Source organism: Arachis ipaensis, chromosome B04 (genome assembly GCF_000816755.2).
Source record: "Arachis ipaensis cultivar K30076 chromosome B04, Araip1.1, whole genome shotgun sequence".
Classification (NCBI taxonomy): domain Eukaryota; kingdom Viridiplantae; phylum Streptophyta; class Magnoliopsida; order Fabales; family Fabaceae; genus Arachis; species Arachis ipaensis.
In genome coordinates, this window is record NC_029788.2 from 9,398,540 (window position 1) to 9,422,112 (window position 23,573).

Consider the following 23,573-nt stretch of genomic DNA (forward strand, 5'->3'; position numbering starts at 1 on the left):
CGCCGCCGCCGTCGTCCAACGCCGCCGCCGTCTCCGCACAACAACGCCGCTCCTATACGTTTGCTCTAAACGTCGTCTCCTTCTCCTACTCTCTTACCGTCTTTAACTTTAACCTACTTTTTAGATCGTCTGTACGAAGAGAAGAGACTTACGAAGATTAGACTTTATTTTTTCTTTTCTTTTTTTCAATTTTTTTATTTTTTTAACTCCCTAATTTTAGATTAATCATTAAAAAAGTTTTTTTTTTTACCATATAAAACATTAATAAAATTACTACCAATTAATATGAGGATGTTTTATCATCCTCATTCCTTAGGTACCGGCTGTATTTTTATAGTATCTCAACAATTCATTTTAACAGTTCACGAAGTTAAACTTTACAAGCAAGGCAAGACGCTTCTGCCGCCGCGTAACCTGCTTCCGCCGCCACCGCGCAAGACTCTGCTTCAACGCTTGGAGGTTAGTTAATCATTATGCCTTTTCAATTCATCATTTCGTATGTTTTTTTTCTTTGTTCTTTGCACTGTTACTTCTTCAATCTCTTTGACCCTCTCTCTGACTTTGACCTCTATACACACGCACTTTCTATGTTGTAAATGGTTAACACACGTTGTGGTTGTTGTTGGTGGTGGTAATGGTGGTGTTTCTCATGTCAACTCTCTCTACTTGCTACTATATTTATTAGTTTTTAGTGTTTTTATTGGCTTATTCTTATGGTAGTTGTAACCTCGGCAGAGTAACACGGAACAAAAACCATGTTTCATTCGGCGAGTGTTCAACAAGAACATGGTCTTGTCCATGATTTTGTATCCCATATTGGTCGATTTGCCTTTGATTCCAGGTTCTTCACCTTTGGCTCTGATAATTGCGCTTTAGCTTTATCAAATTACTTGCACTTCAATGTCACAAAGCAAAGTGTGTGTTCTGCTGCTTCTCTTAGCTTGAAACTTGGAGGCAGAGGGGATTCAAATTTGAATTTCAGGAGGTTTTTTAATGATTTCAAAATAGCTATTAGGTTCCACACTCAGAAATTGCCAATTGGATTTGATTCTTCCAGCCTTGATTCTGGGGATAATAGTGATGATATTGCTGTACTACTCAATAGTTAGGAGGAATGTTATTGCAATGAAAATGAAACAAAATTGAGTGTAAAGGCCAATCAAATCTGAACTTTGAGCATGAGGGGATCAAATCCTTGTTGAACCATTCCCTTTTCAACGTCAAAACCTCAACTAGCAAAGGCTGAGGTTTGTACTCTTTGTTATGGCTTGATGCTAGTTTATGGCGAATCATTTCATGGTTCTTTTGTCTTCAGTTAGTGATTGCCAAGAAGAGTTCACACAGCTGATAAAGAGTCAAAATTCATCCCAAAAAGACATCGGGTGGAGTGAGGGGCTCATTCGGTAGTGGTAGTGATTGCTAATTCATAGTAGGGTAAATCAAATTGGGGACTTTGCTTTGCATTCTCTTTGGTGTATCATTGAATTGACTCTGAGCTAGACCAAAATCCATGTCATTGACACCCATTCTTAGGATAATATTTGCGGCATTACACTTTTTTGGTGGATCCAAAATGTTCTAGAAGTTTAATCCTGTTGTCCATTGAATAGAATCATGTAGATTGCATTATCTGGTTTGCATATATTGAGAGCTGCAGCATTCTTTGGCTATAGCTAGTCTGCCGGTTTGTGGCAGCCAAAGCCTCTATTTGCAGTTCTCTGCTGTCCAATTCTCTTATGCTACAGTTACATTAGGTTAACCTTTAACCTTTAGTCACCTCCTTCACAATCAACAAACACCATTTTGCACAATGGATTGCCATCCTTTGTGTTAACACTTTCCTCGTTCCCTTGTGTTTCAGACCTTTCGGCTCAGCCTAGTGTGCTCCGTGCATCATCCGAGATTGTTATAATGTGAAGCATTTGCTTTTTTATTCTATCATAGAAATGAAAAAGAAAAATTCGCTATCCTTCATTCGTTAGTGGATTTATTGTGTTCTTTGTCACATTGATCTATTCAAATATTATGTTTGTTACATGTTAGACTATTGCTATTTACTATTATGAACCAAAGTTTGAAGTCCTGCTTACCTGCTTCTATCACCTCTGTTTGATTACTGGTGATTGTCTTTAACCTATGGTTATTTGTATTTTGAATGATGAATATGCCTTATGTTACCACTAATTTTTGAGTGCCGAGAATATGTTTGAATTAAAGGTAGTTGCAAGTATCCATCACCTTTGGTGTGGCACGTAATATTGTTATTGCTGAAAGTCAATATCTTTATGTAATTATGTATGAAATAATGCAAGTCTAATCCAAAATTCACTGATCAGAAAACATGGGTTCCACAAACTTCTTTTTCCTCAGATTATGGTTAGAGTATGATGCAATTTTGTTGCTGAAATCCTATTAGGAAAAGAAATGTTTACTTTTTGATCCCTCTCTCTAGCTTTGATAGAATTATAGCTTAATCTGTTAAAACTTTACAACCTTTGGAGTTTCAGGTGTTTTGGTTTCATTTGAATCATGCTTAACTGTGGCTAGATGTCTTTCTAAATTAACTAATCCAATTTCATGCTTGCTTATTGCAGTAACATTTCCTCTTAAAATTTGTGTGCTGAGAACTAGTGAGGATTCTCTTGAAGTGCCTTCAAATCCCAAATAAGAGGACTAGTGACAAAGGTCCTATTAAGACGAAGCATCAAGCTGAAAGAAGTAAGATTGTTGTGTCAAATAAAAGTGAGCCAAAACAGAATTTGCAGATAATTGATTTTGCAGCGCAGCTCAGAGACTGAGTAGGGAGTAAAAGCCTAGCCCAGCTAATTCTCTTTTTATCTTTTTAACTTTTAACCTTGCTCTCTCATTTTCATATTTATCACAGCAAGTCTTTTTGACAAATTATTCAAACCAACAACTACTAACCACTTGAACAAATTATTCAAATACCAATTTAGGATACAGTATTCAGTAAGCAAATAACAAAACATTAAAAAATCACACAATTTGAACAACAGCCCATGGTTTTGATGGATAATAATGAAAACTTGGTGCTGAATTCCATAGAATTGTCACTTTCTAAATGCATATCTTATCAAAATTCATACTGGAGCATTCATTTTATACAATAAGCACCAAAAGAAATTAATGGCATAGATCCAATAAATTACTATGGAAAGCCAGACTACAAGCTTACCACCCAAGGCGTCCTTCTATGACCACCTAGCACCTTTACGCAACTTCTAGTTTCACAATCAATTATCTTTACTGTGTGGTCACCCCTGTACATGGCAAACAAACAAATTCAATCACCACATAAATCTTAAATTCAATTTGGTAAAGCTTTAATTTAAACAGTCTTAATTTTTTAGAGCAGCAATTGATATAAATTTCAACAGATTCATAAAGGTGCAATTGATATATACAAAACAACACTTAAACACCAAACCTCAATTATAAATTAGATACTGAAATCATAAAAACACTTCAAATATTGCTACATACACAGCTCCTTTTAAGTGCAGTTCCTAGGCATTAACAGCATTGCTCATGAGCTTTTCAAAAATTCCCTGTGAATAGAATTTTGTCATTCCCGAATAGATTAAATCCACGGCATAATTAAGTTAGAGTAAAACACCTATTTGATACCTAAAATATTAAAACCCTTATAAATTAGCTCCAAAAGATATTAATTCTCATATGCTATCTGAATGATCAATATACTAACAACTTATCATGAGGCGACCAATCAATAGTTGCATACACATAGTTATCACCTACTTCAGCTTTTGCTTGAGCTTCATTAGCCAAAAGTGATGAGAACTCAAGAAGCACAGAGAGAACTCAAGAAGAAACAATGCAAGATGGATTTCCATTATTAGATCAAAATTTAAAATTACTAATACTAGCTTCTTTATTTGGATTATATCTAAAATTCAAAACTACTGATTAATAAGGTCAAAGTAACTCAATTATATCGAAAACTCCTGTATCTTAATTCTTAATTGCTTTTGACACAATCAATCAAGTAATAGTACCATATTGGTTATATTAAAACAATGATTATTTTCTTGATGGAACCTAATGGAAAAAGAAGTAATGAGGTAATAATGTGCATGAAGAAAGTAGAGAAGTGAAAGAAATTGATACACATCCCTGGTGCACAGAGAGCAACGTCATTGTTCTGCTTTATGTACCTCTGCATCAGTAAGAAAATTAAAATTTCATGGAACCAAAACCAAAATTAACAATCAAGTAGTGGCACAATCACAAAATTAACAATCGTAGGGAGTGGACCAAAATCAAAATTCGATGGAACCAAAACCAAAATCAAGAAGAGAAAACCCTAAATTCGGTAATTTGATAGCAGCACATCACAAGAAATGAACCGAAATAGAACTTCCATGAAATTACTAGGAAGAAATAAGCAATAAAGAGCATCGAGTCAATTATTAAAGCCTCATGAAAGATGAAATGCTAGAAAAAATAATTAAGAGTGAATACAAAATCAAAATCGAAAACATTATTGATAGAGGATGTAATTAGAATAATTAGCATATAACAATCATTGAAGTAGTTAGAACAAGAGGATGTGAATTTAGTTACAGATCTAAAAGTCAGAAGTTAGAACGCAAATTGAGAAACAGATCGAGGAGGCGAAGGAACGTTACTGGATAAGGAGAAGCTAGCAGAGCAAAAGCTCGAGGAAGGAGGAGAAGCTCGCAGGAGAAAAAATAGCGTTTTGCGCGGCGGCGGCGGATTACTCCTCATGTTATCTGAGGCGTGTTGCGGTGGCGATGATAAGTGAACGAGAAGAGGAAGAGGATGAGAGAATGGCAATGATTGAAATTGGAAGAAAAACTCTAGCATTTTCCAACTTCTTCCGCTGTGAACAACTCCCCGGCATCATGATCCGCTGCTCAGATCAGATGCATCTATAGTAACGAACAGCTCTTCCGCAAGCCGTAAGGTACAGGGTCCAGAACTTCCATTTAGCTAGGGTTCTCTAAATCTAAAATCAAAAAGAAAAGGAAAAAAGTTAAAAAATAAAAAGTCTGAGGGATCAAAATCTAATTAATAATTTTTTTCAAAAAAAGGAGTATATTTTGTTATTATTTTAATGATGGTTAATCATACTCCTACAAAAAAGTAGGAGTAAAGAATTCATGGCCATAATAATTTACTGATCAACGGTAAATTTTTAAATAAAATTTAGATTTACACAAATTAACAGTTAATCTACCAAATTGAGAGATGCAGAAGAAAAGGACAATTAAAATTAAGCTGTACAAGACTTTCTCTGCAGCAATTGGATATGGCAGCGAAACCCAAGAAAATTTGGCAGGATGCCAGGATATATAAAGAACATAGATAAAATATAGGATATTTATAGCGTACAGATGTAAACCATACAGATGCAAGGATGTTGTGACAAGTGGAGATGTTGCTACACTCAGGGAGACAAGTTTCGAGAGGCTTCTGCAACTTGTCGGATGGGCTAATGGGAGAGCCAGCTACATTGCAAATACCGTTTAGTGTTTAGGGAGGTGGTTGGCAACTGGACTCCGTTATGTTTTTTTTGGGTAAATAGCTAGTTGACTCTAGTATATCATTTTTTTTTGTCAATGTTGGTGGGCTCATTTATATGCCTCCAACAACGTATATAGATTTGGGCTCTTTTATTGGACCAAACATGAGTAATCATAACATCATAGTTATAGGTTATAAACATAATTCATAATTGCATTTAAGTAGCAATCCTTAAATTAAGAAGAATATTATTATTGCCAGTCAATTTTTGATTAAATAAATCTTCAAATCTTTAAATATTTAAAAAAATTTTGTCACTTTTTTAAAACTCTTCCCTCAAAAACGCTCCTCCAACCCCATGATAGATTATTTCCTGTGTCTAATCTTAGAAAATTAGTGAACCTATAGTACTTGCTTCTGTGCACATTGTTAATCAATGAAGTGGGCCTATTGAAGGCTTTTAAGTTTTTGAAGTTCAATTCTCCCTTATGTTAGATTTACAAGTAATCTGTAAGCTTAACCAGTGAAGTTCTCTATTATTTATCTTTTATGACATTTTATTTAATATTAATATCATTTTTCGAAATGAATGATAATTAATCATATAGATAATTATTCTCCGAAATGAATAATAGTTAATCATATAAATAATCATTTTTTGGAATAAATGATAAATAATCATATAAATAATTTTTTTAAAGGGAACATATGGTAAGTGGGAATCTCTCAAGAAAAATTATGTATCGCAATTGATCATTGCATTGGTAAAGACACAATATTCTCTACTAAATGGAAGTAAGGATATATCTCATCCTTCCTAAAATAATGCCTAGATATTCGTAGAATACACAATAAAATACGAATTCATCTAAGGTTAAAAAATCATGACAGAAAATTTATATTGAAATAAGTCAAAATTTAATTAAAAATATATTAATACTTTATTTATTTATTTTTATTTTATTTTAACTACTACTCCTAACAAAGTTGCTAATATTGCTAAGTATCATGTAACCCGTCATGTATTCATCTCGCTCTTGCTTGTGTTGGATTCATATCATCAATATGATCGACAGCTGGCTCGAAATTATCCATTCCACCAGCTATCTTGGGGATTATGTTTAACGAAAAGTTTGTCCCTTTTGTGGCACAATCTGTATTCATGCTTTTCTTCTGGGTGCAAACCAGTTTTGTTCTCAATAAAAGTTTGACTAGACATCGTCTTCTAAGTATTTGTAGAACTACTGCCATGGAACAGAGGATCAGGCTCATCCCGCACTCAGGGTTGTGTAGTTCAGACAGTGATATACCATGGTCACAAGTGGAATATATTCTCAAAAGGTTTGACATAAGGAAATCAATGTGCAGTGATAAAAGCTTATTATGCAAAATTTGACAGGTTTATGCATGTGACCAACAAATGTGAACTCTTTCACATTTTTACTCCTAAAGGAAAGTATAAAATAAAATGCTTCAATTCAGTATCATGAATATTAATAAGTATTAACAACAAACCAATCCTTCTTGCAAGATGAATATGTATGCGCTCAAAAATAAAAACAAATAAATTTGAGGTACCTTTTGAAAACAAAAATGTTCCTAAATAAAGAAGCATCGAGATTAGGATCTTCATTAACCAAAGGGGCATTATCAATCTCTTTCTTTGCATACACAAGGGCCTCATGAGGTGGCAACAACTGTATGTGTCTCTGAGAAATATATATGCATCAACTTATTGGTGACTTTATAGAAAAGGTGGTAGGTTCAAGGTCTCACCAATTTCTACCTGCTTATAAGAAGGAACACCAAGAGGGGGTGAAAATCATGTATTTTTGTTGCATCAGCAAGCTTTTCCTCCCTTTTACTCCTAGAGATTGAACTATCCAGGTGGGTTTCTGCTCTCTCTGACTCAAATGCGACTGATTGGACTACTTCATTTGACAAATTAAGTAAAATAATAGAGTAAGGAAGGCTGAGGCAAACCTGCTGAAGTATTGCCTCTTTGGTGGTGCTGTTATTCAAGGATGGGTGTGATGAATCATTTTCATAAGGAGATTGATCATTTAGTAAATACCTATATACAAGCATTTGAAACAAAATACTAGATATAGTCAAAACAGCCGCCAGAAGAAACAATCTTCGCCAGTCGATTTTGTGGCCAAAGAAACACCATGATAACTCCCTCATCAGGATAAAAGCAGATTGCCGGAGGGCCCTTTTCATCTCATTATACAAGATATCAGAACCGAACCATTCAAATATCCAAACAAATGCTACAGATCAAAAAAGCTAAGCATGCCATTTCATACATCTCTGTAGTCCTAAATGGCACAAGGACAATTCAGATACCTCACTTCATCTGTGGGTGCATGACTGCACCAACACAAAGACACTCTGGAGCTCGACCCAGCCAAAATCCTACACTTATTTCAAACAAAGTCTTCAAATTTTCCAACCTCAAAACTGAACTAGGGGGGATAAAAAGAGAGACTGCAATATGAGAAAGAATAATATCCAGCTTATTAAGTGCAATCCAGTCCACAAATAATAATCTGTGTTGAGTTAAGAAATTAACTAAATTAATTAGTGATGACAAACATTATTTTATTGGGAAAAATAAATAATTAAATATTAATTATTTATAATTATATGCTGCTGATTATTTATGATGATATGTTGCAGGCGAAAAATAAATATAATGCAGCAGCAGCCCAAGTGAATGAGAGAAACATATAAATAAGGCTGGTGGGCTAAAATGCAAAAGAAGCCCAAAAGAAACAAAGAATACAAGGCAACGGGCTGAATGAAAAAAGATCCGATCCAAGCCCAGTTCGTTGCCTCTCTCATTCAAACTCTTCTATCTTGCTCTCACCCAAAAGCAATGTTAACATGTCCCCTCTTGGTCAGAACTCAGAAAAAGAAAGAGAGAGCTTCTTCCCTAAGCTATTCACTAAAGAAGCAAGAAAGAGAAGATTAAGCAAATGATAGAAGTCTAATCACCCATCATCAATCTATATCAAGAAGAGGTCAGAAGTTAAAGGTGATTTTCATTTCCTTCTACATGCATCTCATTTTCTTCTCTTCTTCCCAACACTCTGCCATTCCAAAAATGGGTTACAAGGGAAAGTTGATTTCTGCTCTAATCTGCTATGTATCCACGGTCACAAGTGTATCTTGGGGACCAAGTTAGTTTTCAATAGCTGAGATAGGGTTTTACCATTGGAAACATCTGTTTATGATGTCAAATGTCTTCGGTCAAGCAAAAAGGAGATAGCTTGGAAATCCCTAATTTGGGGTAAATGAAGAAAGTAATCTCTGTTCACCACTACTGTACATCAATGGTCAAGATTGTTTCTTGGGGACCAAGAAGTATCTCAAGGGTTCAGATCTGAGTTCACCATTGAAAATAATTTTCTTTGCTTCCTTGAGGCTTTCGGTCAAGCAAGAAAAAGTCAGACTCAACTTTCTAATTTGGGGATTAACTGGAAAAGTGTCGTGGTAAGCTGGAAGCACACAGCTCAAGAAGTTGACCTAGGGAGAGTAGCTCAGCAACAACATGCAAGGAGATAAAAGAAGATTTTCTGTTCATTCAGAAGCAAGGAGAGAAAACCAGAGTGTGAGAACAGTGTTCTGTTAAGAAGTTCCTCTACTTGGATAATGCTTTCTTTCAAAGAAGCATTCGGCCAATACTGAAGAACTGCATCTGAGGTTTGCAAATCTGGTTTTGCACATAGCAAAGAGGCTGCTGATGAAGTCAATCTCCTTCATGTTTTATAGATTGTAATGTACTTTTCTATGTTTATCTTTCTGTAATTTCTTGTGAGAAAATACATTGTGAGAAAGCTCAAGTAAAAGCCATGAGTGGAAAAAGGCTGAGTAATACACTTGAGAGAAAAGCCTAGAGTTATTTTCAGATCTCTTTAGGTATGTTTATGTCTTGTATCTTGTACCTGTGAGGTATCCCTTTCTTAGTTGGGTTAGCACTAAGAGTGAATAGTTAGGTATTAGCATAGCCAATGTCAAGTTAGGTTAGAACTTGAGTGTGAAAGGATTAGGTCAATCCTGTGAAATTGGTGTATGTAATACTGTTAACTATAGTGAAAATTCTTTCACTGTTGTGGAGGAGACTGGATGTAGGTTGCATAGCACAAGGCAACCGAACCAGGATACATGTTGGTGTTAGCTTTTCTCTTCTCTGCTGTGTTCTGTTTTCTGATATTCATGAGACAAAAATAAATTGTCTCATAAATTTCTGCTGCTGAGTACAAACAGAATCAGAATTGAAAGTTTGTTTTAAAAGGGTCATAACAGCAACTCAAAAGGAAGGCATAGATTCAACCCCCTCTTCTCTAAGCCTACCACAACAAGATGTTTAGCATGAAGGATGGAGAAAGCATTGATGAAGCGTTTGAGAGATTCTCAATCATAATCAACAACCTTGATGCTATGGGTGCAAACTATGCAGAACAAACCTTGGTGAGAAAACTCCTTAGAAGCCTCAAAAAAGAATGGGAAACCACTGCCACTGTCCTAACCGAAAGTAACAACCTAAGTCCCATAACCTATGATGAGCTGAGAGGAAAACTCCTTGCCTATGAAGCCACACACACAAACACAGACTCAAAGAAAAAGGGAATAGCCCTCAAGTCACAAATAGAACTGAAAGAGAGTGAGTCTAGTGATGGTATTTCAGATGACGAGCTTTTGTTTTTTGCTAGGAGATTTAGAAGGATGATGAAGAACAAGGGCAAACACAAAGGTTTAAGTTCAAAGGAGTACAAGATCGACTGGAGCAAAGTGACGTGCCATCACTGCAAGGAGGCTGGACACTTCAAGCTAAACTGTCCAAAGCTCAAAAAGGAGGACAAAGGAAAGAAGAAAAGGAAGAGAGTACTCATGGCAGCTTGGGAGGATCTTGAGAATGACTCAAATGAAGAAGAAGAATCTGAAGGAGATGACAAAGACTGCTTCATGGCTGGAAACAACAACCTTGATGAGGTAAACTATTATGACTTGACCATTGAGGACTTGCATGCTATTATTGATGATCTCACTTTAAACACATCAAAACTGCTTGATAAATACAATGAATGCAGATCTGAAAGAGATGTGTTAAGAGCTGAAAATGATTTTTTAAAAGAAAAAGTGAAGGAAATTGAATGTGCTTTGGACATCATTGAAGAAAACAGATTTCTAAAATCTGAACTTGAAAAATTAAAAGGAAAGCACATTGTGGATCCTTCTTATGAGTTAATTGCTGAAAATGAAAGATTAAATGATATGATTAAAAAGCTGAATGGTGACTTAGCAAAATTTGCTCAAGGTTCTAGTAACTTGGACAAATTACTTGCAAGTCAAAGACCATTGTTTAAAAAATCTGGTTTAGGCTACATAGCCAAAGAAGATGCAGTTTCCAACACTTCCTCTATAAAATTTGTGGCTTCTTCATCAAATACCAAATCCATACCAAACAAATCGGGTATTGGATATGTTTCAACTTTTGAAGAAAAATTTGATGAAGTATACACAAGTGAAACTGAGCCTTCACCAAGAACTGATCCGAGTTCAAACCGGCTAGGTTTAGGTTACATTTTGAAAAATGAGGCTGTTTTCAAGAAACCACCATTTTACAACAAAACCTCATTTTCGAAAGGTAAAAATGTTCAAAGAAATTCTGGTGAAAATACTTTTGCAAAGAGGAATAACTTTAATAAAAATCAGTTTGTCAAAAGAAATGCATCTCCTCCAAAAACCAGAAAATTTCAAAATTTTAATCATTTCAAGCAATATAACTCACCTAAATTTCAGCGACACACATCAGAAAATCATTGTGTCAATTGCAAGAAATTTGGTCACTCATATGCACAATGCTTTATTGAAAAGAGAGTTGTAGGAAACAAAGTCTACAATGTTGTTTGTGATTTCAATGCACTTGGGCAACCAAGATGGATTAACTTCAAAGGATCCAAATTAATTTGGATACCTAAGGCTACTTAAAACTCATCATGCAGATTTGCCTAGCATCCAAGAACAAAAAGGACATGTGGTACATGGATAGTGGATGTTCAAGGCACATGACTGGGAGGTCAACTTACTTCATCAAACTAAGCAAGTATGATGGAGGTTTTGTGACCTTTGGAGATGATGGTAAAGGTAAAATCATTGCTGTTGGAAAAGTAGGTAATGAGAAATCTACTTTCATTGATGATGTACTTTTGATATGTGGTTTGAAGCACAATCTTTTGAGTATAAGTCAGCTGTGTAATTTAGCATATTTAGTGATTTTCAAAAGATTTGAATGCTGTGTTGTTAATGAAAAAACAAATGAAGTTATGTTTGTTGCCAAGCGTTTTAATAATATGTATGGACTTACTCTTGATGAACTAAAAGATCAAAATGTAGCTTGTCTTCCCTCTGAAGCGGTTAACACAGCTTGCCACATTTTAAATAGAACAATCATAAGGAAATTTTTGAAGAAAACCCCTTATGAACTTTGGAAAGGCTACCCACCAAACTTAGATTACTTGCACATCTTTGGATGCTTGTTTTTTGTTTTAAATAACAAAGAAAATTTGGGAAAATTTGATCCAAAGGCTTATGAGTGTTTGTTTGTAGGATATTCCACAACTAGTAAAGCATATAGGGTTTATCATCAAGATGCTAGGATTATTGAAGAGTCCATACATGTTACATTTTGTGATACTAACTTGGTGCAAAGTATTTTGGAAGATGATGATGCAGGAAATCAAGCTCAAAAAGAAAATGAAACTGCTCAAAATAATGAAAAAGGAAATTCTGGTCAAACTGAACCAGAAACTGCAACTGCTGAAAATTCAAGAGACAATTCCATTTTGTCTCATGAATCTGAAGGAAATCCTGGAAACGGTAGCACTCAGAATCCCTTGGTGACTGAATCTGCCACCAAATCCACCAGACCTCGTGAATGGAGGTTCTTGAAGAATTATCCTGAGGAATTTGTCATTGGGGATGTCTCTCATGGTGTGCAAACAAGGTCATCCACTAGAAAGGCAAATGAAGGATCAAATATTGCCCTTCTTTCACAAGTAGAGCCTCAAAACGTCAAGGAAGCACTTAGTGACCCCTCTTGGGTTAAAGCTATGGAAGATGAGCTTCTTGAGTTTGAAAAGAACCAAGTATGGACTTTGGTTCCAAGGCCAAGTGGAAAGAAAGTGACCGGCACAAAGTGGATTTTTCGGAACAAGTTGGGAGAAGATGGTAGCATTGCAAGAAACAAGGCAAGGCTAGTGGCACAAGGATATGACCAAGAAGAAGGAATAGACTTTGATGAATCATTTGCCCCTGTTGCCCGAATGGAAGCCATAAGACTTCTCTTAGCTTATGCTGCATTTTGTGGTTTTAAATTATATCAAATGGATGTAAAATGTGCATTTTTAAATGGTGTGATAGATAGAGAAGTGTATGTGGAGCAGCCTCCTGGTTTTGAAAATAAAGAGCATTTTAATCATGTTTTTAAATTATCAAAAGCTCTCTATGGTTTAAGACAAGCTCCTAGAGCTTGGTATGAGAGACTTAGCTCTTTTCTTTTGAAAAATGGCTTTCAAAGAGGCACCGCTGACACAACTCTATTTATCAAGAATTCTAATGATTCCTTTATTCTAGTCCAAATATATGTTGATGACATTATTTTTGGATCAGCCAATGAATCCCTTTGTTCTGATTTTGGAAAACTCATGACAAGTGAATTTGACATGAGTATGATGGGTGAACTTAATTTTTTCCTTGGGGCTGCAAATTAAACAAACTGAAAAAGGTATTTTCATTCATCAAGAAAAGTATGCCAAGGAATTAGTTAAGAAATTTGGTATGGAAAATGCCAAACCTATGGGAACTCTCATGCATCCTAGTTCTAAATTAGATAAGAGAGAAACTGAGAAAGATGTTGATGAGACTAGGTATAGAGGAATGATTGGTTCTCTTATGTACTTAACTTTCTCTAGGCCCGATATTGTACAAAGTGTTGGATTGTGTTCTAGGTTCCAATCCAAACCTAAAGAGTCACATCTTTCTGCAGTTAAAAGGATCATTAGATATGTTCATGGCACATCCAATTTTGGTCTTTGGTATCCTAAGATTGATGATTTTTCTACAGTTGATTATTGTGATGCAGATTTTGCTGGTGATAGAGTTGATAGAAGGAGCACTTCAGGCTTATGTTGCTTCCTTGGAAAGTCCTTGAATGTTTGGTCAAGTAAGAAGCAGCCAACAGTGGCTTTATCCACTGCAGAGGCTGAGTATATAACTGCTTCATCTTGTTTTCTCAGCTTTTATAGTTAAAAACTCAGCTTGCCGATTACAAATTAAATGCTGAAAACATTCCCTTGCTGTGTGATAACATGAGTGCCATTAATATTTCCAAAAATTCAGTTTTGCACTCTCGGACTAAACATATTGAAGTGAAATTTCACTCAATTAGAGAACATGTCAAAAAAGGGGATATTAGCATTCAATTTGTTAAATCGGAGGAGCAATTAGCAGATATTTTTACAAAACCACTTGCTGAGGACAGATTCTGCATGCTTAGGACTAGCCTAGGAATTTTAAGCTATGATTCACTGTTTGAAAATTGTTAATGAGTTTGTTGAAGTTGTTGTCTCATAGGTTCAAATGAGACAATTCTGGGCAGAAGAAGAACCATCACTCTGAATTTTATCTTCTGGGCTCTGAACTTTCTTGGAATAGGGTTCTGAACTTTCTTTTTCAAGAACACTCTTAACTTGCTGCAATTTCAAACCTATTCATGTATTGTACACTTTTTTTTTTACATTTCTCATTATTATTTCAATTTTTGAAAAACTGCAACTCCTGTTTTAATTGTGCTTATGCCTTGTTTGAGAATTCTATTTTGCAGGTCAAAGAGACATTTGTTGAATGAGAGATGAGAGATCGGGTTTTTGTAGTGTAAAAATGGACATGGACCATGCTTGAATCTTATTACACATGTGGTCTCTGTTTGCTTTTTTTAAAAACCTTCAAGTGAAATGAAACTCTCTTTTTGGTCCTAATGATTTTTTTTTTACCAAAAATTGGTCTTTGCAAGTGTGAGTTTTGTTATATAACTATGGTGTTGCTGGTTGAAATATGATCTTTATTTCTCTTCCGAGTTTTTCTTGGTATTTCAAAACGCAACATTTAGCTTTAACATGTCTCTAACACACTTTTTTGCAGGTCCTGTTTTGTTTTATTTTTCCCACCTTGATGACTAAAGGGGGAGAAAAATGCATATATGAGGCTTGATAAGACATAAGACTTACTGAGATTATTGGATATTAGTTTTGACTAGTCTTGTGTTTGTTAATTGACTTGTGTTTATGAGCTGAAATCTGTTTGATTTGTTTGTGAACTGAACTTGACTGACTTGTTTGTGAACTGAACTTGGATGACTTTAAGTCATTTGAACTTTATGTTGTGCTGGTGAATGAACTTTATGTTGTGTTGGCATTATTGTTTGTGTCCTCAGGTTAAGCGATAAGCATACATTAAGGGGGAGCAACTCATATGAAAGAAAGGGAGAGCACATCAAGCTAATCTGGTATCATCAAAGGAAAGTCTCTGACACTTTCTTGCAGGGATTAAGGTGCCGTTTTTTTGTTGATCTTGCTTATTGTCCGCCCTTGATGACAAAAGGGGGAGTAATAGCTGCTGAATGCTACTTTTGCGGCTACTGAATTTTCTGTGATTTGAATTGTGAACTTTTGATTGTTGCTGATGATAGTGTTGAGCATATAAATTTTGTCTTGCAACTGTGTTGCTACAGGGAATGTATCCCCACTAACAATTGAAACTTGCTTTGATATGTTGTTGGCTTGCCCTTGATTAATCTTGATACTTTGATTTTGCTACTGACATAATATGTTGAGAATTGGGCTAAATTTGTAGTGTTGATTGTTTAAACTCCCTTAGTCAAAATATTTTTGTGTATCTCTTTATGGTGCTCTCTATAAGTAAATGCAAACAGGAAAGAAAAGAAGAGTACAAATTCAAGGGGAGTTAACTTTGAAAAAGAAAGGGGGAGCAACACTAAAGTAAGAAACATCAAAGTTTTCTAACTTTACTAAAATTCAATTCCTTTTGGTTATTGCTTAAATATGTTTGTCATCAAGGGGGAGATTGTTGAGTTAAGAAATTAACTAAATTAATTAGTGATGACAAATATTATTTTATTGGGCAAAATAAATAATTAAATATTAATTATTTATAATTATATGCTGCTGATTATTTATGATGATATGTTGTAGGCCAAAAATAAATATAATGCAGCAGCAGTCCAAGTGAATGAGAGAAACATATAAATAAGGCTGGTGGGCTAAAATGCAAAAGAAGCCCAAAAGAAACAAAGAATACAAGGCAACAGGCTGAATGAAAAAAGATCCGATCCAAGCCCAGTTCGTTGACTCTCTCATTCAAACTCTTCCATCTTGCTCTCACCCAAAAGCAACGTTAACATGTCCCCTCTTGGTCAGAACTCAGAAAAAGAAAGAGAGAGCTTCTTCCCTAAGCTATTCACTAAAGAAGCAAGAAAGAGAAGATTAAGCAAATGATAGAAGTCTAATCACCCATCATCAATCTATATCAAGAAGAGGTCAGAAGTTAAAGGTGATTTTCATTTCCTTCTACATGCATCTCATTTTCTTCTCTTCTTCCCAACACTCTGCCATTCCAAAAATGGGTTACAAGGGAAAGTTGATTTCTGCTCTAATTTGCTGTGTATCCACGGTCACAAGTGTATCTTGGGGACCAAGTTAGTTTTCAATGGCTGAGATAGGGTCTTACCATTGGAAACATCTGTTTATGATGTCAAATGTCTTCGGTCAAGTAAAAAGGAGACAGCTTGGAAATCCCTAATTTGGGGTAAATGAAGAAAGTAATCTCTGTTCACCACTGCTGTACATCAATGGTCAAGATTGTTTCTTGGGGACCAAGAAGTATCTCAAGGGTTCAGATCTGAGTTCACCATTGAAAATAATTTTCTTTGCTTCCCTGAGGCTTTCGGTCAAGCAAGAAAAAGTCAGACTCAAATTTCTAATTTGGGGATTAACTGGAAAAGTGACGTGGTAAGCTGGAAGCACACAGCTCAAGAAGTTGACCTAGGGAGAGCAGCTCAGCAACAACATGCAAGGAGATAAAAGAAGATTTTCTGTTCATTCAGAAGCAAGGAGAGAAAACCAGAGTGTGAGAACAGTGTTCTATTAAGAAGTTCCTCTACTTGGATAATGCTTTCTTTCAAAGAAGTATTCGGCCAATACTGAAGAAATGCATCTGAGGTTTGCGAATCTGGTTTTGCACATAGCAAAGAGGCTGCTGATGAAGTCAATCTCCTTCATATTTTACAGATTGTAATGTACTTTTCTATGTTTATCTTTCTGTAATTTCTTGTGAGAAAAGGCATTGTGAGAAAGCTCAAGTAAAAGCCATGAGTGGAAAAAGGCTAAGTAATACACTTGAGAGAAAAGGCTAGAGTTATTTTCAGATCTCTTTAGGTATGTTTATGTCTTGTATCTTGTACCTGTGAGGTATCCCTTTCTTAGTTGGGTTAGCACTAAGAGTGAATAGTTAGGTATTAGCATAGCCAATGTCAAGTTAGGTTAGAACTTGAGTGTGAAAGGATTGGGTCAATCCTGTGAAATTGGTGTATGTAATACTGTTAACTATAGTGAAAATTCTTCCACTGTTGTGGAGGAGACTGGATGTAGGTTGCATAGCACAAGGCAACTGAACCAGGATACATGCTGGTGTTAGCTTTTCTCTTCTCTGCTGTGTTCTGTTTTCTAATATTCATGAGACAAAAATAAATTGTCTCATAAATTTCCGCTGCTGAGTACAAACAGAATCAGAATTGAAAGTTTGTTTTAAAAGGGTCATAACAGCAACTCAAAAAGAAGGCATAGATTCAACCCCCCCTTCTCTAAGCCTACCACAACCTTCAATCTGCACAAAGATTCAAACAATAACCATGTAACCATCAAACACTACAACAGGGTGAAAATTTAAGTACTATGTACTAGCAAGATTACATTATGTAACACTAACAAGTTTCACCATTGCTTGTTATATTGTTGACAAGTTCATCTCTAACACCATATCACTATATACTAACTATGCTATCATACATTAACTTGGCTACTTATATGATATATCACATGCTATCATGATCCAATTCCAAAAACAAAATAAATAAAAAACAATTTGTAATTCCAATTTCAAAATATTAGAACATAGCACATTCCATGAACAAACCTGAAGGCTATATCCGAAAGAAGTGGCAGGGTGGAATTCCAGTTGCCCTCCCTACATGAACCAATGAAAAAAATCAGCAAAAAGCTATCATGTTAAAGTTAGTTTAGACATTAACTTCCAAACAATTTCATTGAAAATTAAAAAAAAAAACAGAAAGTACTCTACCAGCCCATGAATGCTTTGCTGAGTTCCAAAAAACCCATCATGGCTAGGAGCCATAGAATTCAAGGGACCCTACAAGGATATAGATGTCAACTTATAATTGTATATTCCAATCTATGTAAATAATTGTATATTCCAAGGGTTACCCGATGAATTCAGTTACCAGATGCCAAAGCTAATCAATCAGTGGGCAGAGCAGCTCTTACCTTCGACTCACAAGCACGGCGGACGACGAGCACGATGAGGGACGGCGGGCAGAGCGCTACTGAACACAGTAATCACGATGATGGGTCGGGGCAGCACCACTATGCGACTATGATGAAGAATGGTGATTGGCGAATGGGGAGATGACCTTGACCACGACGAACAGTCGCAGATCTCGAGCGCCACTGACAGCCACAGTGACAAGACCAGAGGTGGCGGTCGCGTTGGAGGAAGCTCGGGTTTGCTTTCACGAGAGGAGAAGAGTGACTTGAAGACTCGACCTGCATCCGTTTCATCTATTTCTTTTTTGGAACGACCAATAAGGCCCAACTTGCGAAGCAGGCACCTACGGAACCCAGCACAATGAGATCCCGTGCCAATTCACGCTACCAACTCGGCTCGGCCGACCATCCCATGAGCGCCCGCAGCTTGCTGACAACCTGCTCCATTCTGCAAAAGGAAGACAACACGCGTCAACAGCAAATGCACGGAAATGGAATATCTGTAAATCTGTATGAGCTTACATCTGTACAGTAGTGCGACCTAGATAGGATTTTTATGGTGTGGAGCCTGGAGGAACGCACGATAATTGTTATTTTCTGAGACAGAAATAGAAAAAGAGAGAGAAAGGCGAAGGATATTCGATTTCCAACTTGTCCATCTCCGTTCGTCACACAACAACTGCACTTTCTTTTGTTCCGCCCGAACTGTAATTCGTTCTTCTTCTTTTTCTTTTTCTCTCTTCCTTTTCTGTAAATTTTGAACTTTTTGATTCTACAATCGAACTTTTCCTTTACAAATTACCCAATTTGCCACCCGTTGTTCTAATCGGTCGCTTTGTATCGGACGTTGCCAAGCATACTTGGGGATTAAAGGGCGCCACTTTCCTAATTGGCTCGGTCACTCACTCTTCTCTCACTCTCACTCTCTCAATGATTTGACCTCTGCCGTCCGCCATTCGCTGCCGGTCACCTGCATCTCCTTCGTTTGCTCGGTTACGCACACAGCTGCACGTCGCTCTCTACTTTCTGCTCTGCTTCTCCGTACTCTCGCAGTCTCGCTCTCTATTCTGCTTTGATGCATGTCAAGTCTCTGGCACCGTTCGTTGTGTCCTCTGCCGTTGTTCATTTGTGCACAACCGCACACATCCGGACGTCCCTGCACGACTGCGCCGCTTCTCTCCCTGCACGACTACGCCGCTTCTCTACCTGCACGATTGCGCCGCTTCTCTGCTCCATTCAGGTATATTTTATAAGAAAAATTTCATTGTTGTTACTTGAGTTTGTTACTGGCTTACTGCATTCTTTAGTTGTTCTGTGATAGTCTGAGCTCTGAATATATGAATTCTGATCATTATTAATTCATTTTTCATAATTGTAATCTGTAAAGGGAAAAGGGTTGAATTTATTTTAGTTTTGTTGGAGAATGATGTTCATTTATGTCATTGAAAGCTATTGCAGTTTCAAATTTAGTAAATTACAGTGTTATTGTGTGTGTTCTAAACAAGGTTATGAAAACCGGACCGGACCGACCGGTTCGACCGGGTTAACCGCGAACCGGTCATCTAGCCGGTTCGGTTAACTCCCAAAACCGTTTGGCAAAAAATCGGTTAAAACACTGGTCGAACCGTCGGTTAATCGGTGAACCGGCTGAACCGAACGGGTTTTTAAAGCTCCGGTTCTCCCCCTTCAGCATCAAAACCAATATTCTGAAAATTGGACCGGATCGGACCGACCAGTTGAACCGGTTCAACCGGGAACTGACAACAAAAAATGGACCGATCCACTGTCTATAACCACTTTGTCAAGAACCGTTTAAAAATTATTGAACCGGCCGAGAACCGGCCGGTTGGGTCGAACCGAAAACCGACCGGTTCCTTAAAAACGACGCCGTTTAGAGTTTTTTGGAAAAAAGAAAAAAAGGAAAACCAACACGTCACTCTCACCCGGTCACCCCCTTCCCCCAACACCCCTCTCTCATTCGCGAATGCCACACTCATCTCATCCCCTTATGAAGCAAAGTTCACAATACTGACAAACCAAGACCCTAGCCTCCTCCTCAACGATTCTACTACCGTCGTGCGTGGTTGTCAGCACCTCCGCGGGTTCCTCCTTTCCCGAGCCAAAACCCAGGACCTCTATTCTAGCGCGGCACGTCATCCCCATCCCTAGCTTCTCTGTTCAAGCCTTGGAGCAGCTCGCCGTCGTCTCGTCGCCGTTTCGTTTACAACCCAGAAAAAATAAACAAAGCTTTGGTAGCGCTGAGAGCCCCTTGCCCCCTTCTCTCCTTCTCTACTCTCCAGAACTCAAGTCCTCTCAACCAAAGAAAAAGTTAAAAACCCTAGACTCAGCCGTTGTTCGTCTGTCCGTCGAGCCACTGCCATCGTCCGTCGCACGCAGGGCTGCTCTCTCGTGCCGTTGTAAAAGTCTGCAACCCCTGCTCTCTTCTTTGATTACTGATTATTTGATTTTTTATGTTAATTTTTTTGAATGATTATTTGATTACTGATGAGCTCTGGTTCTGTTCTGTTCCTGTTTTGTGTGTGGTGATTTCGCTGATTATTGAAGGTCTTATGATAATTAATTATTGAATGTCTTTTGATTATTGATCAGGATTACTGATGTTCTGTTGATTTTGCTGTGTTGTGTTTTACTTTACTGTTTTCTGTTGTGCTGTTGTTGTGCTGATGTTTTGTGTTTTGTGATTGCTTTGCAAAGTGATGTGCTGCTGGAAATTGAATTGCTGTTGTTTTGTGTGTGTTTGTGTTTGTGCTTCACTGTTTTGTGACTTAATTATGCTTAGATGGTGATTGTCTTCATGATTTGGTTTACGTATCACAAGAGGAGTCCTTCTACATGGTCCACCTAGTACAGGGAGGACTTCCTTGGCTCAATTATGTGCTCATGATGTTGGGGTAAATTTTTCCATATAAATGGACCTAAAATTGTTACCCAGTATTTTGGGAAAAGTGAGCAAACATTACATGAAGTTTTTGATTCAGCAATTCAAGCTGCACCTGCTGTGGTTAGGTTTTCTTTGCCCAAATGAAGAGTTTCTTAATTTCAGAGATTGTGTTTTATGAAATAATTTTAGATATTGTTTTGAGCTTCACATATCTTTGAGTTACATATCACATAAAAAATGTTTTTTGAAGTTATTCATTCAAGTCTTAATATTAATCTTATAGTGTTAATTTCTCTTTAAGTTTCGGGGCTATGTTAAATATGCTAAGTACATATAGGATGTAATGTTGTTATTTGATTTATGTAATGGATCCCATTTAGTGGGATGAGGCTCTCTGTCGTTGTTCTTGTTAAATTGTTGGTTGGTGGTCATAAAAAATTCATGTAGGAACTTTGGGTTCCATAATGTTGTTATTAATGTAATGTACCATACTACCGTATTCTTTACAAGCATAATGGGGTAAAAAATAAAAGGTAACCATTTCACTGGCTCTAATATGTTGCATGGGGGGTTATGAACTGCTATAATTGGTTGGTTTGTTATTGTTGGTCTCTTAGTGATTTCTTAATTGCTCTTAGGTCATGGAGATTATTTGGCCGAGTCTCATGGTATAAGTTTGGAAGATATTTTAAAATATATATCAGACTATAATTATATTTTAGGATGTTTATTTATAATTTATTTATTATTTTATTTTAAAACGATTTTTTTGATTGAACCATGATTAGACCGGTTGAACCAGTAAATCAGTGAACCAGTAACTAAAGCAGTTTGATGACCAGTCCGGTTCTCAAAACCTTGGTTAAAATTATTAGCTATTACTGTTAGTGAAGATATGTTTAAATAATATTCAGAGCCAAGATTTTCATTTTAGGTATTACTGTTAATATCCTTACGATACATATTACCGTGGAAAATGATATCTATTCAATCTTATTCTTTATCCAAAAATCTCGCATGTAGTGAGACTGTATGATATCTTTTCAATTATATTTTTTATCCGTCAGAATATTAATTCACTCAACTAACCAAACACATTGGTAAAAAAAATTGTACTATGTACAAAATTTTTGTATTATATGTCAAAATTTTTATAGATAAGTCTATGTTATATGAATTTTTTTTGTTATGCTTCAAAAATTAATGTTTTAATAAATTTTTGTACTTTCTAATAAAAATTTGTGATATAAAAAGTGTGAAAAAAGAGAAGTGGGGACTGATATGCACATTTTTTCGTTGGATTGCACCAACTTGATTGGACTTGATTATAAAAATGCTACCTAACTAAGTCATTTTTAGTAATCAATTAAGTTCAACCAAAATTGATTTAATAGTTTATTACCACAGTAAAAATCAGTCGGAGAAAAGAAAGAAACACGTAGGAAGAAAGAAAAAAATTATTTGATGAAATTTGGATATAAAATTAATTTATTTATCTAATATTTTTTGTTATTTATTCTTATAAAAATAATTTTTTACATAAAAGTTATTTTAATATTTTTTAAAATTTAAAAAATATTTTATTTTTTTAAATTATAATTGATCTTCAACTAATACGGTCCAAATTATTAATTTATTACTTATAAATTCAGCTGGCCCTTTTGTAATTAGCACAATTTTAAAGTAACATTTTATAAATTTACACTATTTTATACGGTACCAATAATAAACACTCCATATTATAAAATTATTATTATTATTATTATTATTATTATTATTATTATTATTATTATTATTATTATTATTATTATTATTATTATTATTATTGTTGTTGTTGTTTACAACAACTAATGATAATTTAAATTGGTGATTCTCTATGAACTATTAATTCAAGTTTGACAAGTATTAATTTTGTTAAGGTTAATTATATTATAAATCTCATCTTTTGAAGAGATTAAAATATTCTTAAATGTTTAAAAGAATAAAGCGATCAATATTATCTTAGATGTCAACTTATTCATTATCTCTTTCACCAGCTGTATTAGACTTGTTGTATATAAGTACTCATGTGTACTCAATGTCCATGTTTCTCTTGTGAGAAGTAATATACCTGCCAATGGAGAAAAATGTTTTTGTCAATGTACAAAAGAAATAGTTTCAGAGTTCAGATTTTACAAAAGAACAATTTCTCTCTTTATAAGAAGTACCATGCAAATAAAAAAAATTGTTGTCTTTTAAAAAAAAAAAAAAAAATAATTTCAAAGTACTTATCACTCATATATTGTATTGGGTTAGAATTCTCTTAACTTTTCCTGAGTCCTATTTATAAATAGCCAAAGACAAAAGAAACCATTTCAGAATACTTGTCACTCATATTGTACCGGATTAGAATCCTCGTCACTTTTCCTGAGTCCTCTTATAAATAGTCCACTCATGTATTGAACTTGTCATTGCCACGGCTACACTCCCGCTATTTCTACAATTTTTTTTATAGGTTC

At 35.8% G+C, this 23,573-nt stretch overlaps 2 long non-coding RNA genes across 2 annotated transcripts; both read right to left on the minus strand.

Annotated features, from left to right (window-relative positions):
* LOC110270891 lies at positions 2,428–4,196 on the minus strand. The gene is made up of 2 exons (XR_002360634.1): positions 3,197–4,196; positions 2,428–2,709 (listed from the first exon to the last, which is right to left on the minus strand). It is a non-coding gene; the product is annotated as an uncharacterized LOC110270891 (long non-coding RNA).
* On the minus strand, positions 17,506–22,545 carry LOC107638813. Its single transcript, XR_001619867.2, has 3 exons — positions 18,174–22,545; positions 17,971–18,081; positions 17,506–17,856 (listed from the first exon to the last, which is right to left on the minus strand). It is a non-coding gene; the product is annotated as an uncharacterized LOC107638813 (long non-coding RNA).